The sequence below is a fragment of the Mauremys reevesii genome, linkage group 10 (assembly GCF_016161935.1).
Source record: "Mauremys reevesii isolate NIE-2019 linkage group 10, ASM1616193v1, whole genome shotgun sequence".
Taxonomy (NCBI): Eukaryota; Metazoa; Chordata; order Testudines; family Geoemydidae; genus Mauremys; species Mauremys reevesii.
Genome location: NC_052632.1, coordinates 65,651,470 through 65,664,723, shown reverse-complemented (window position 1 = coordinate 65,664,723; position 13,254 = coordinate 65,651,470). Strand labels below are relative to the sequence as shown.

Here is a 13,254-nt window from a genome sequence, read left to right as displayed (position 1 = left end):
CTTGACTAAATGCCACTAAGAACAGTTATACTTGTTTTTCTCTCTAGAAGTCTTTCCCACCCCACAATAAATCCTGCTTTCTTTTCCCTGTGCCCAACTCCCTTGTAGTTTTTCAGTTCTTGATAATTTTATTTTTTTGGAGATTTATTTGGAGATTTTACCCACCTTATGCCATTTTCTTTTTAAAATAAATAAATAATCCTTCTCCTATGAGTAGGGAGGTTTTTAAATTGTTTGCTTTTGTTGGCAATTAAGATACAAACTTTAGAAACCTTTAATTGTTTTCATGTTAGATCCCTGTGAAATTGATTCTAATCTCGGCAGTGGCTGAATACATGAGGCTTTGTTGCAAATATTTCATTTATACTACAGTCTCATTTTTGTGAAATTTTTTTATGTGGTTTCATGGAAAATATCCAGCTTTGGACAGTCATATTTAAAAACACATGTTGTGGTTAATCTCCTAAACTAATAGCCATGTTTTATAACACAATGCATTTTCCCAGTGTAGACAGCCAAGAGGAAAGCTTCAGATAGCTGTGTACTTGTGTTGATTTTGAATGAACATGTAAGAGGTCTCCTGTTTGGACCAGTGTATAAGACTATGCATGGACAAAACTGCTCATGCACTCACTTTTTGCAGGTTGTTGGAGGCAGGAACAGTGTGGTTTCCTTGCAAACTACTAGAGAAGTGCCTCATGCTGATGCTTATGAAGCATGAACTTTAGAATTTAGAACTGAAGCTAACATCTCCAGTTACTATACACACCTGGAGACAGACCTTATCTAAAATGAGGAACATCAATTTTAGGTACTGGAGGTGAGATCCAGGATCCACTGAAGTCAAAGATAAAACTCTCATTGTCCTCATTAGGGCTAGGATTTCACCCTTCATGTGCATCAGTTCATTAAATATGGCCTGTGGTTACTATGTGTGCCCTCAGAGGAGGTATGATGCTGTCACATCTTTTGGTATCCCCATACAGGACCTCCTAATCTTGCTGCACCTGCCTCAGTAGTGGCTGTATAAAGAGGTTCCATTGAGCCAGATGGAAGTCTGTGGTTTTAACTCCCCAAAAAGATTCATATAGTCACCTTAGGGAGGCAGTCCCAGCTGGGACTTAATGAGTTGAGGCTGATAATAGCTAGCCTCAGTACCTTATAGGGCTGTGTCATTCCCAAAGGAGAGAGAGACGGGATTTGCTGATCAGAAGCCAGGTTCCGGAGCTTTGAGGAAACATAAGCACAGCTCTCTTCGCTGGTTGGTATATTTTAATGTTAGACTTCTCTGGATATGAGGGTAAATGGAAGGATGCAGCAGCCAGAGGTTTTTCCAACCTTTTGATACTCTGATTAAACCAGGACTCCTGAAATATACCTGGAACACCAAAGAGTTGATTTGGGGCATCCTGTGAACTTTGTTTGGCTGTTCAGGCACAGAACCTGTCACAGTAGGGTTTCAAATATTAAAACTGTGCAACACCATTCAGTAGTCTGGACTGTACAAATTGTAAGAGACAAATGAAAAAATAAAATACAAATGATTAGTGAGAATTTCCTTTAATTTTGTACAGAAAATATATTAAACACATAGATGGTATCCAAATGTATTAATTGGTTCTTGTTGAGGAGGAAGCATGTTGATGCCGAATACATTAAAGAAATAGTTCAAAGGCCATATTATCTGCATGTAAATGTATTTCAGTAGCACAACGAAGAACCTATAAACATACTGACTGGCCTCCTTGGTGCTGATCTGAAATGTTTGTGAACTGGTTTGTGTATGAGAAATCATTTTTTATCAATATAGATTATATTGTATATACCTGACACAGGAGGGTTTATTGCACATTCTGATATGAATATGCAGTTCCCAAAATGTTTTGAATTGAAAAGGACTGGACTGTACTGGTTTGTAGTTAATAAAATCAGTTTCTTGTATCTAGAAAGAAGGAATAACAAAAAGGAATTTATGAATAGTCACTTTAAGGATATTTATGAGAAGTGATTATAGATGTTTGAATAGTAGATAAATAAGTAGAAAATTGGAATTTTGAAAACAGTCTTAAATTTTTTATCCTGGGTTGGAGTGTCATTTATTTCAGCAATAAAATAATTCTTTGACTATAGATTGCACAATCTTTATGACCAAATTATCCTAAGGCTGAAACTAAAGATAACTTTTAGTTTAATTATTATTATTTGATGTTGGCAAAATGATAAAATTATAACTAGTACCGAAGTATTATGCCCTTAGGGGTTATTGCAATGTATTTGATTTCATTTATCTGACACTTAAAAGATTCTTAAGTAATTTGTTCTTAATCAGACAGTGAAGGACAAATTGACACCATTCTGTATTCAAATAATATTGCAGGAGAGTTAGAAGCATTTTCATAATATGGGGAGAGAGAGAGCTGGTACCAGCGGTTATAAATTTCTGACCGTTTTGCACTTGTAGAAAGGAAATCACGTGGCTTTTTATATAAAATGTTAACTTATGGTTAATGGTGGCCTCTCTTTCCTGATGGCAGCTTGGCTTCATTCCCATCTGGAACAGTGGCCATTTTTGAAAAGGGGCATCTTCCTGCAAGAAACCTCTAACCTTACTCACATTGAGAACAATGAGAAATGGCAGCCAGAAAGTGGGCAGTTCTTTGTGGAATTACCTGAAGTAATATTTTCTTCTTCAACAGGGCGTATGAAACGGAATACACTCCTGTGTTCATACTCTACATGCTATTGTAATAATCTTTGTATAAAGTATGCTGTGTGAGGTATCATTTGAAAACTCATAACTTGCTGATCACTAGTGTAATGGTAAAGTGCATATAGCAATGTTATATGTAAACTTATGAACATGAGGTGAAATCATGACTGAAGTATGCTTCCCAGGTAAGTCTGGGGAATGGTTAAAATTCTCAATGTTTCTCAAAGACAAAGGGCAAGCTGACAACCCAGTCAGGTGTCAACAAAGATAATGGGCCATTATCTACTAAGTGGCCATTCTTTGGTAAGGAAGGGGACTGGGACAAAGAGATCTGCATCTTAGCAAAGATACAGCATGGAGTCTACTTCTTCCAGCAGACTACCTTGTCTCCTGGTCCTCAGCTGGAAATGCTTTTCAAACGGGCTAAAAAAACTATAAAAGCACCCCAACACCCCCCCTCCCGCCATCCTTCCTGCGTATCTCATTGTCCGCGTCTGAGAAAACAAAGGAAACACCTGTTGAACTCTGGGACAGGGGCCTGACCTGAAGAGTTTGGTCATTAATGCTGCTGGAAGCATGCGGTGAGAAACTTTGCTTTGAGTCTAATATAGTTTGCTTTCTAGTGCCTAATTTAATGTTTTCTCATTATTTTTCTTGTAAATACATCTGACTTTTATGCCTCGTTACTTATTCTCAATATCTATCTCTTTGTTGCTGATAAACTTGTTTTATTGTTTTATCTAATCCAGTGTTTAAGTAAAAGTGTCAGGGTAACTCTGTTTAAAGGAATAATGGTCTTAATATATTTGTACTGTCCTAGAGAGGACTGGACAGTACAAGACATACATTTTGGAGGAAAATCTGGAGTTGTGTGTGTGTTAGGGTCACCCTGCAGTACAACCCAAGGCTGGTGAGAGTCACCGTGTGACGGGCAGGCTGCAGGTAAACACAGACCCATATGGGAGTGACCTGATTGCTGGCAAGCTGTTTGTGAGCGGGACAGGTGGGGAGCTACAACAGTAAGGCATTGCAGGGCAGGGGTGACGCAGCCCTCTCCCTCCCCCCCGTCTGGATTGCACCCCGGTATGTCACAAGGTAAACAATAACGTTTCAGTTATGAATAATCGCAAAAAAAGCTTTTAATCCTGGACTAATTTCTTCAAATATGGCCTATAAGATTTTAATGAATTTTAACTGCAAGGAAAGTATGAACAGTCTGTGTTATTCCATTAAGATCATTCAGAACTAAAAGTTGCCTGATACATGGTGCTAAAGACTCATTTAAAAATGTTTAACTCAAAACTAAATCACTTCAATTGTAAAAATTAAAAAATTCATTCTCTACTCAAAGAGCAAGCACTAAAGTATTGAGGGGGAAATGCTATATTTCTAACCACAAGAGAACTTATTTGCATTCACTGGAGTGCACGAAAACACACACACACATTTTAGGAGTAAACATATAAACACTGGCCAAAATTTTTTATTAGTGGCTGGCAATTTGGAGGGCTCTGTTCTGGGAGCCCAACCTGAAGCCTGATCTACACTGGGGGATGGGGGGTGTCGATGTAAGATACGCAACTTCAGCTATGGGAATACCGTAGCTGAAGTCGAAGTATCTTCTTCCGACTTACCTCCCGTCCTCACCGCGCAGGATCGACGTCCACAGCTCCCCCGCCGACTCTGCTACCGCCGCTCGCTCCGGTGGAGTTCTGGAGTCGATGGGGAGCGCGTTCGGGGATCGATATATCGCGTCTAGATGAGACACGATATATCGATCCCCGATAAATTGATCGCTACCTGCCGATATGGCGGGTAGTCTGGACATACCCTGAGACACTTTAAAGGGACCTGGTTTTCAGACGACTGATTCTTAGCACTTTCTGAAAGTAAGGTTTCTTAATGGCATCTCAGTTTGGACATCCTAAAATGAAAGCATCCAAAAATCAGTAGGCACTTTTTCAGAGCTTGGCCAAACCTGTAACAATGTATAAAGGCATTACACCTAGGTAGTGAATATCTCTTATAACAAAGGACTGCATTTCAAAGGTCTTCTTTTAAAATGCAGTAATAAAAAAGGGTACAAGAGATTTATCTGCTAATTCAGTTCTATTCAATGTTAAAATGGATAAGAGTGAATCAAAGAATGTTGAATCTTTTAGATATCTTGTTACTGGATATCAAAATTTAAGACCGAATTTAATGGAAGAGTGAGGATATGGGATGAAAACCTAAAATGTGTTGCTTTGTCAATGAGAAAACAATATTACACAAGATGCTATTTGTACTTAACACTGTTATGTGAGCATTTGTTTAAAACCAATAAAGTAATAAAACAAAAAGCTAATATGCAGAAAATAAAGATATATAAATTCATAACACAAGCAAGTGGTCAATATCTTAAGAAGAGTCTTATATTTTATTAACTCAGTAGTTAACATAATAACTAATGCTAGAACATAGAATCTTCAATGAAGATTAATGTACCCACTGGCAAAAGACTCCCTCAGTGATTCATTTTTGTACCACTGCTAATGTGAAAGATATACTCACCCTGGTTCACAATTAGTCTTATGCTTTCAGTTTTATTTTTTGAAGGGAGCTTTTTCAAATATACCGAATTGCTGGTATTCCCTTCAGATGGTTTACATTGTGAAGGACTGTCTCTTTTAAAAAGAACACCTTCCTTAAGATTAAAGTGTTTGTTCCTCAAATATTAGCTCTCCATGAACATGTTCACAACCCCAAATTTCCCTTTGAAATAGAATCATGCTAGGAGAAACACCCAATGGAGAACTTTTAATCTTTGAGAGGAGTGTCTGCAAGAACGTTTTGAGTTCCCAAAAACCTACTCATCATCAGTGAAGGAGGTTCAGAGATGCATATAAAAAGAAACAGTCCTTTAGTCTCCCTGGGAATTTGAACTTTCATGTAGTACCAACCTGTCTTCATTGGAAACTAGTGATTTCCTCAGTTAAAAATACTTTTACAAAGTTATTCCTTGTGGAATTCTGTACTGCTGGTGGAGAATCATAACCTAAATTTCAATGTCACTCAGATGAACCTCTATAGCCCCTAATTACAGCATGGCAATAAGCCACCATTACTACTACTAAATATACAGTGCATGAAAAAGGGACAGTGGTCTGCATAAAATATTACAAAGGTACATAAAGTCTCTTCTACCATTTAGTAATACATAGGCAAAGGAACAAAGTTTATTCCAATAAACTTTTTTCTTCTCAAAGTAACAAAAAGCAATTTAGTAGAAATAGATTAGACACACCCTGTCATATTTCCAGAGAAGGGAATATAAAGGGACATAGTAAGAAAAGAGGATGGTGGCCTCAGAGAGCCAAATGGTCTTTACTTGCTAATATTCTCAGTTTGTTGTGTCTAGTATGCTCATTTACATATCAGTAAGACCGTGGAGTCTTCGCATAGCAAATACTGCAATGCAAAAAGTGTCCCTTACTTTAATTCTACATACATTTTAAAGTAGCTCTAACAGTAAGAAAAGTTGCAGTGCTGGAAGGGGTTTAAAATGCTTCAAGCAAAGATTTTGTAAAGGTTTTATAAAGGTTTTGTAAAGTATGATACAAAAATATCATAGGTCGTTCTGTACCTGAATGTTTTACATCGTTTAATTTTTCAGTCTTTATTATAAGAACAAAATCCGAAATACCTTTTTTCCGCCCCCCCAATATCTGGTATAATACATTCCTTTCCTTTCTTTTTATGACCTTGGAATATCTTTTATATTTCCCACTTAGACTGGATTAAAAGGTAAATTCTAAAGCTCTCCAAACATTACAAGAAAAACAGCTGTAGATAAAAAGCCTTAGCAAAATGAAGTCATAATTAAGAGAGATCCGGGAAATTAAAGAACTGAATTACCTGTCACACACCATCACAAGGGCAAATTGATACGTGTTGTTTGTCGAAATTACTTTTATAGTTAAACTACTCAAATAGTTCTCTTGGAAAAGGAAATTTAAATATTATCAACATTCTGGATTAGAAAGAGTCTTTGACTAGATATATTTCAGAATTGTAACGTTTTACTTTGATTCCTTTAATATTTAACAATTTAGCTACTGAGAATTTAAAGTGACACTGTTTTTTGATCACCAAATTTGACTTTCCTGATTATGGTAGTAATCTAATAGGAAATGCTACAAGATTCTAAATATATAGGTTGTTCATTTTGTAACTCTGCCAGCCCAATACCAAATTTTAAAAATAGCAACTTTGACTTAGTTAACCATCGTCATAGGTGCTGGTACATAAACAATTGTTTTCCCTGGGTGGTATTTACATTTTATTCAATATACAGGAGTTTTAAAACACCATGACCAGGCAAAAACTCAGAAGAGTTACTTCTGAAACGATGCCTAAAATTTTCAAATCTAGATTCCTAAACTAGGCACCTAATTAGAAGTAACTTGGTTTTCCAAAGATGCTGAACAATCCCAGCTCCAACTAATTTCAGTTTGTAAGACTCCTATTTGCAAGATAGATATTAAAAATGATTTTATTGAGTTTCAGACACGTAATTTATATTTATTTTTAAGCACCTCACAAATTTGCTAATATTTACCCCAAGTGAAACAACTTTTTAATAATTTGTAATTTTTTTCCTGCATAGAAAAATCCTTCAGCTCTATTTTATGAAGTTGAGGGGATGCTCCTGTTCAAAAAGTGGATTTAGAGAATGCAGCATTATTTTACAGTATGATAAATCGTTTTATGGCAGATTATAAATGGTTTTCTTATGCAATTGGCTGTTTTAGACTAATGCAGTATCCACAACCTTGAACAATGTAGTTATATCTACCTAACCCCTTGTGTAGACAGTACTATGTTGATGGGAGAGCTTCCCCCATCAACATACCTACTGCCTCTCGGGGAGGTGGATTAACTATGCCATTGGGAGATGCTCTCCCATTGGCGTAGTAGCATGTTCACTAAAGCGCTGCAGCTGCGCTGCTCTACATGAGGACGCAGGCTGAGTTTTTCCAGTTACAGCAGAGAATCAACCACTGATGCATGAAGAATTGGAATTTCTGTAGTGACCCAGTTTATCATTCCTAGTGAAATTTATTATTCTTTGCCTTTTTATAACAGATGTTTAATATGCTCGATTTGTCATTTACACATTGCCTATGTGCTTTTCCTCAGTCATTGTTTCCAAAATATTAATGCCAGTTATATCAAATTTACAGGGGTTTTATGAAAATCCATATTTTATTAAAATATACAGAGTATAATTAACCAATATCGGTTTTGATAGTTAAACTGTAAGTCATGGAAGTTAGACATGGAAAGGTATATTAGATCTATTGTATTCTCCTATCAGTAGCAGATATTTGGCTGCAGTCCAGCAGAGACTTAAGCATGTGCTTAAAGTTAAGCACATGCTTATGTACACTGCTAGATCAAGGCCTTAAAGTAAAATATACTACTCTGTTTATTGCAAATAGATAATCCTCAGAGGTGCTGGGCACCCATAACACCTATTATTACTCAGTGGGAGTTGCAGAAGCTACAGATCAAGTCCGTTGTTAGGTAATGGAATTTAATATAGTTTCCATAGAATAATTTAAATTTAAAGTTCATGGATTGCATATTCCAGCAATGCAAACCATGAAAAGCAAGGAAATACGCAGTTATGTCATTCATCACTCCATCTACATTATGATCAGTTCCTCTTCTAAGTCATGACTGCCTTTCATGCCCACAGTCCACCTTCCTCCTGAACAAAATGCATCCCTGATCTCCCGCCTTATTAGTTATATATTAGTGTATATTCATGATTAATATGGATTTGATGTGGCTTTCATAAATTACATTTTACTTAATTCTTTGTGCTCTTATAATGGTGTGTGTATGTAACTTTCATTGGAATAGTGTCAGATGAGAAATGATGGCTATGAAATCTGGTTTTCCTGTAATGTTTAGGAAAAGCTAGTGAATGAGTGATCTGTGTTCTACATATATAATTTATGTAGAAATTACAGAGTAGAAATCTGCATGTTTGTGTGCAATGATGCATTATAGGACTTGTCTACATGAACACTTAGTTCATGGAAAGCTGGGATGTAAATCTACCTCGCACTAGCCTGCCACATATTAAGTGTATCTGTGAACCCTGTTGCTGCACACTAAAACTTCCCTACTGCATTTTAATCTACTCCCATTTCAGAAGAATTTATCTTCAAATGTTGGGGCTACAATTTCCCTCAGTGTAAATATGTGGGGAGGTTCCTGCCCATTAGGCAGAAGGACCCTTTGGGAAGCCACATGGGGGAATCAGTCATAGCTTGGCATTCATTAAGTCCAGGCTATGATTAGACACTCGATTGGATCTACTAATTGGCCCTCCAAACTGCAGAGTGGTATAAATTTGGATTAGACTCTCTGTGCCCAGTTGAAAGATAAGGAGAGCTAGCTCTGTAAAAGGTCTGCAGGTTGGTTGGAGACCTCCTTGCATTCCTACTTCCACTGTTCACACATCCCACCTACATGCCTATGTCTTTTCACTACTGAGAACATGAAAGATTTAATCTATGGTAGTGTTCACATGGAGAAAGTTTACTAAAGATAATTGATGTGTGTACATAACAGATTACATTGCTTATTCTTAGAGATGTACAGTTGACCTATAAGAAACATACAGTTGGCCGCTTATTGGGGCATATGCCATTGGTTTTTTCCTTTGACCCACATAAATGGTCAAACTCTTGATCAGGTGATTTCCCTTGCTAAGAATGGGAAACTTCATCAACCCCAACAGGAAGCTGGAGAATTTAATCTGAAGGTAGGAAAGTGACAGTGAGGAAATGGGTGAGAATAAGACCTGATCAGCCCATAGTGGGGGAATAACAGCTGGACAGTAGCCCAGCTTGGTACTCAGATGGGTTTTATTGTAGTCACCTGAGTCACCATGGGTATGCCTGTAACAGAAGCCTAATGGAGTCTGAGCTGCAGTGCTAGTTCCCCATGGTATGCCTCAAAGAGTGCATATGTGTTATTTCTCATTTCAAATAACTAATTTAAATAAAATATCATAATCTTTTATAGAAATTAACACATTTATTGTAATGGCCAATCATACAATGAGGACTGGAATCAGATTCAGTGTATATGTCTTCAATTCATTTCTCAGTTCCCCTCCCCACTATTACCTTTTTGTGCTTAATTGATGTTTGACAAAGGCAAGATGGATTTAGGCTTAAATACAATTCTTTTGCAACTTGCTATGCAGTCTGAGATTATCTAGAGCCAAGAAATGCTTTTTCTTACAGAATGTTGCATTTTTTCCTTCTGCTAATTCATATTAATATCATATTCATGTTTTTCAGAAAAATCTTATTTTGACATGACTTCCACTTTAAAAATAACAGTTTTTAATGCACACTTGGCATGTGAATTGAAGTTCTCACACTACACTCTGCATTTTTCTAGTGCTGACATAAAATGTGCTTTGTCTTTATTCATTTCTAAATTGAAGCCAACTGCTGGTGTGATCTTGGTATGTGATACAGAACCGGCATGCCCTCTCTGGAATGGGTTTCTCTACAGGTGGCTTCTGCATGTGAACGTCTCATCCCTGGCTGCTCTCATTGTTGTTGGCCAACTTTGTTCTGCTACCAGATTAGCCAACACTGTGTACAGCATGGCCCCAAATGCCATTTTATTTTCACTCACCTGTTAATTGAGAATGATGCTCCTTATATGGATAAGTTACTCAACATATGTTGCAGGGGCGTTTATATATATACTTTTGGAAACAGATATATGTTAATTCTTTGATCTCTGCCAAGACTTGAATTTTAGTCCTTTTTATTGTATGAATCTAATTAACATTTTTATGTAGGCTCTATAAATAAAGACACCTGTGGGCCAGATTCAGCCCTGATGTGGAAAAGCAAAAACAGTGGGTAAGAACAGACTTTATGACCTTTACTGAAGGATTCATGCCAGGGCTGAGTGCTGGATTCTACACAACAGGCCAGTGCAACGCACTATGGAGTACACTTTACTGCACACTTGATGCTGAAGTCAACAATGGACTTGCCAGCTTGTTTAGATAAGACACTTGAGGATGTGGCAGTTTTTCCTCAGATCTCTAGATCAAGTAAGTTTTCTGCCTGCCTGCTTTTATAGCAAGAAATGTCATGTTCTCTTATCCATTACCACCAATCCACATGCCTTTCATACTAGTCTAGTGAATGGCTGATAGGAATTACTCATTGCAGGACAGCTAGGAAATTAGTTATTACTGGCTTTTTTTTTCTTAATACACGCACAGATAGTTGAGTTATATATGTTAGTTTCCTATGTCTTTGCAAATATGATGAGCCTGCCACTGTTTCAGTAATTAAACAGAAATAAATATAAAGGCCATGATGTAATCTTATAAAAAGGGTCAGGAAATCAAAGCATTAGGGTGTTGAATTGTACTCTTAGGCCAGGGGAGGGCAAACTACGGCCCGTGGCCAGATCTGGCCTGTCAGGGCTTTCAATCGGGCCTGTGGGTTTGCCAGCCCTGTGGCGCAGCGGGGCTAAGGCCTGCACTGGCCCCACACTGCTCCCAGAAGTGGCCAGCATCACGTCCCTGTGGCCCCTGGTGATGGTGGGGGGGCGGGCGGGGGAGAGAAGGAGGCAGAGGGCTCCGTGCACTGCCCTTACCTGCAGGCATCGCCCCCTGCAGCTCCCATTGGCCAGGAACGGGGAACCAGTGGGAGCTTGTTTATTGCAGTGTTGATCTGCTGAGCCCCTCTACACCAAATATACAGAAGTAATTCACATTCTAAGCTGTATTTAAGTAAAATGCTGCGAGGGCAGCGTGCAGTGGAGGCGCCTGCCCCACCCCACCCCCATGCTGGCCACTTCCGGAGCGGTGCAGGGACAGGGCATATCTTTGCAACACTGATATCCCGTATCTGAGGAATGTAAGAAGATTAATTAATTATATCCTTGACATGGAGATATCAGTTGTGTTTTACTACGTTATTCTATTCATAGTTGCACAATAGCATTTCACCAAACGTTGCAAGGTTTTAAAAATCAGACAGCCTTTCAACTTTTTTTTCAAAGTACTTATAATTTGCATTTCAAAGCAGGGAAACCATAAATATTGATCAATGAAAGACATGCTGTATCCACAGGATGGCAACAAATACAAAATTAAGAATAAGAAAACAAATCAGCTTAGACTCAAGGTTCTTTTCCCCCTAGGTGTTGCAAGCGTATCCTTTCTAAGGGATTTGTGCCTGATTATGTGTAGCTAAAATTTTAAAATAATTTGGTAAAATTTAATTTTCTTAATGGTTCCTTTTTATTAATATACATGATATTCTCTTTATTTACACAAAACTTGCACTGATGACTCTGATACAATTTTAAGTACTTCAGTTTGCTGATTTATGAACATGGACACCATTGGTCAGGCTATGGAAGTGGACCAGGAGGCCCATCTGATTTGGTTATATATTTGAGGTAATGAGAGATACAAGGGTTATATTTTGATCATATTTGCAGCTGTTAAACTTTTATTAAATTAGTGGGAATCCAATTTCTTTCTGGGAATGCAGGAAAAATATATTTTTATTAAACTAGATGGAGTTCAAAAAACCAGACACACTAATTTCAACAACAGTGTTTGTCAATATATTGTTATTTTCAGGGAAGATTTTTTATATATGGGAGAGCTTATTGAAAAATGTGTTTTATGAATATTTTTATTAATATGGATTACTGAAATAAGGTACATATAAAGTAACATCTGCTCACACTCCCAAAAACTGCAAGTATACCAGATATAGCCATTGTTATTCTTTTTTTCCCCAAATAAAAAGTACCTACACCTCTACCCCGATATAACGTGAATTTGGATATAACGCGGTAAAGCAGTGCTGGGGGGGAGGGCTGTGCATTCCGGTGATCAAAGCAAGTTCAATATGATGCGGTTTCACCTGGAACACGGTAAGATTTTTTGGCTCCCGAGGACAGCGTTATATTGAGGTTTTAGGATCTTGCAGGAACAAAGCAACCCATAGCTCATTGCAAAAATATTTTAAGACACATTGATTAGAAAGAAAGAGTAATTCTTTGAAGCTGTTGTAACTTCAAAGTATTTTTCCAGAATCTCTTTTACCAGATTATAGTATTTTGCTTTCTGAGAGATATTTTAGGATTTTGTCACCAGTATGGTAATTATATTTAGTTAACCAGAACATAAAATTAATTGTAAATTTTACACTTACACACACACACACACTCTCTTACTTCTCTTGAGTAATTTATGCCTGATGATATATAGATAAAACTGAAAAGTAATTTGGTAAACTAGATTTAAAAAAAAAAGATTAAAAAATTTGAAATGCAGCATTTTACTTAAATACAGCTTAGAATGTGAATTACTTCAGTATATTTGGTATAGAGGGGCTCAGCAGGTCAACACTGCAAGAAACTATTGTCTGACAAACTAGAGTTTGACAAAACAAATTAAACACACAGTATTAGATATATCTCACATC

The 13,254-nt window shown here is 37.3% G+C and overlaps 1 protein-coding gene across 25 annotated transcripts in view; it reads left to right on the top strand.

The window, feature by feature from the left end:
* The window catches only part of SNX29 (sorting nexin 29), a 484,058-nt gene that overhangs the window by 195,118 nt on the left and 275,686 nt on the right, over positions 1-13,254 (top strand). Inside the window, exons 16-17 of one of the 25 annotated variants that reach the window (XR_005585778.1) lie at positions 10,590-10,653; positions 12,123-12,137. The exons of the other annotated variants lie outside the window; for them this stretch is intronic. The gene's annotated coding sequence lies outside the window, so the exon portion shown is untranslated. Of the gene's footprint in view, positions 1-10,589; positions 10,654-12,122; positions 12,138-13,254 lie in introns of those variants that run through there. 25 annotated transcript variants of the gene reach the window in all.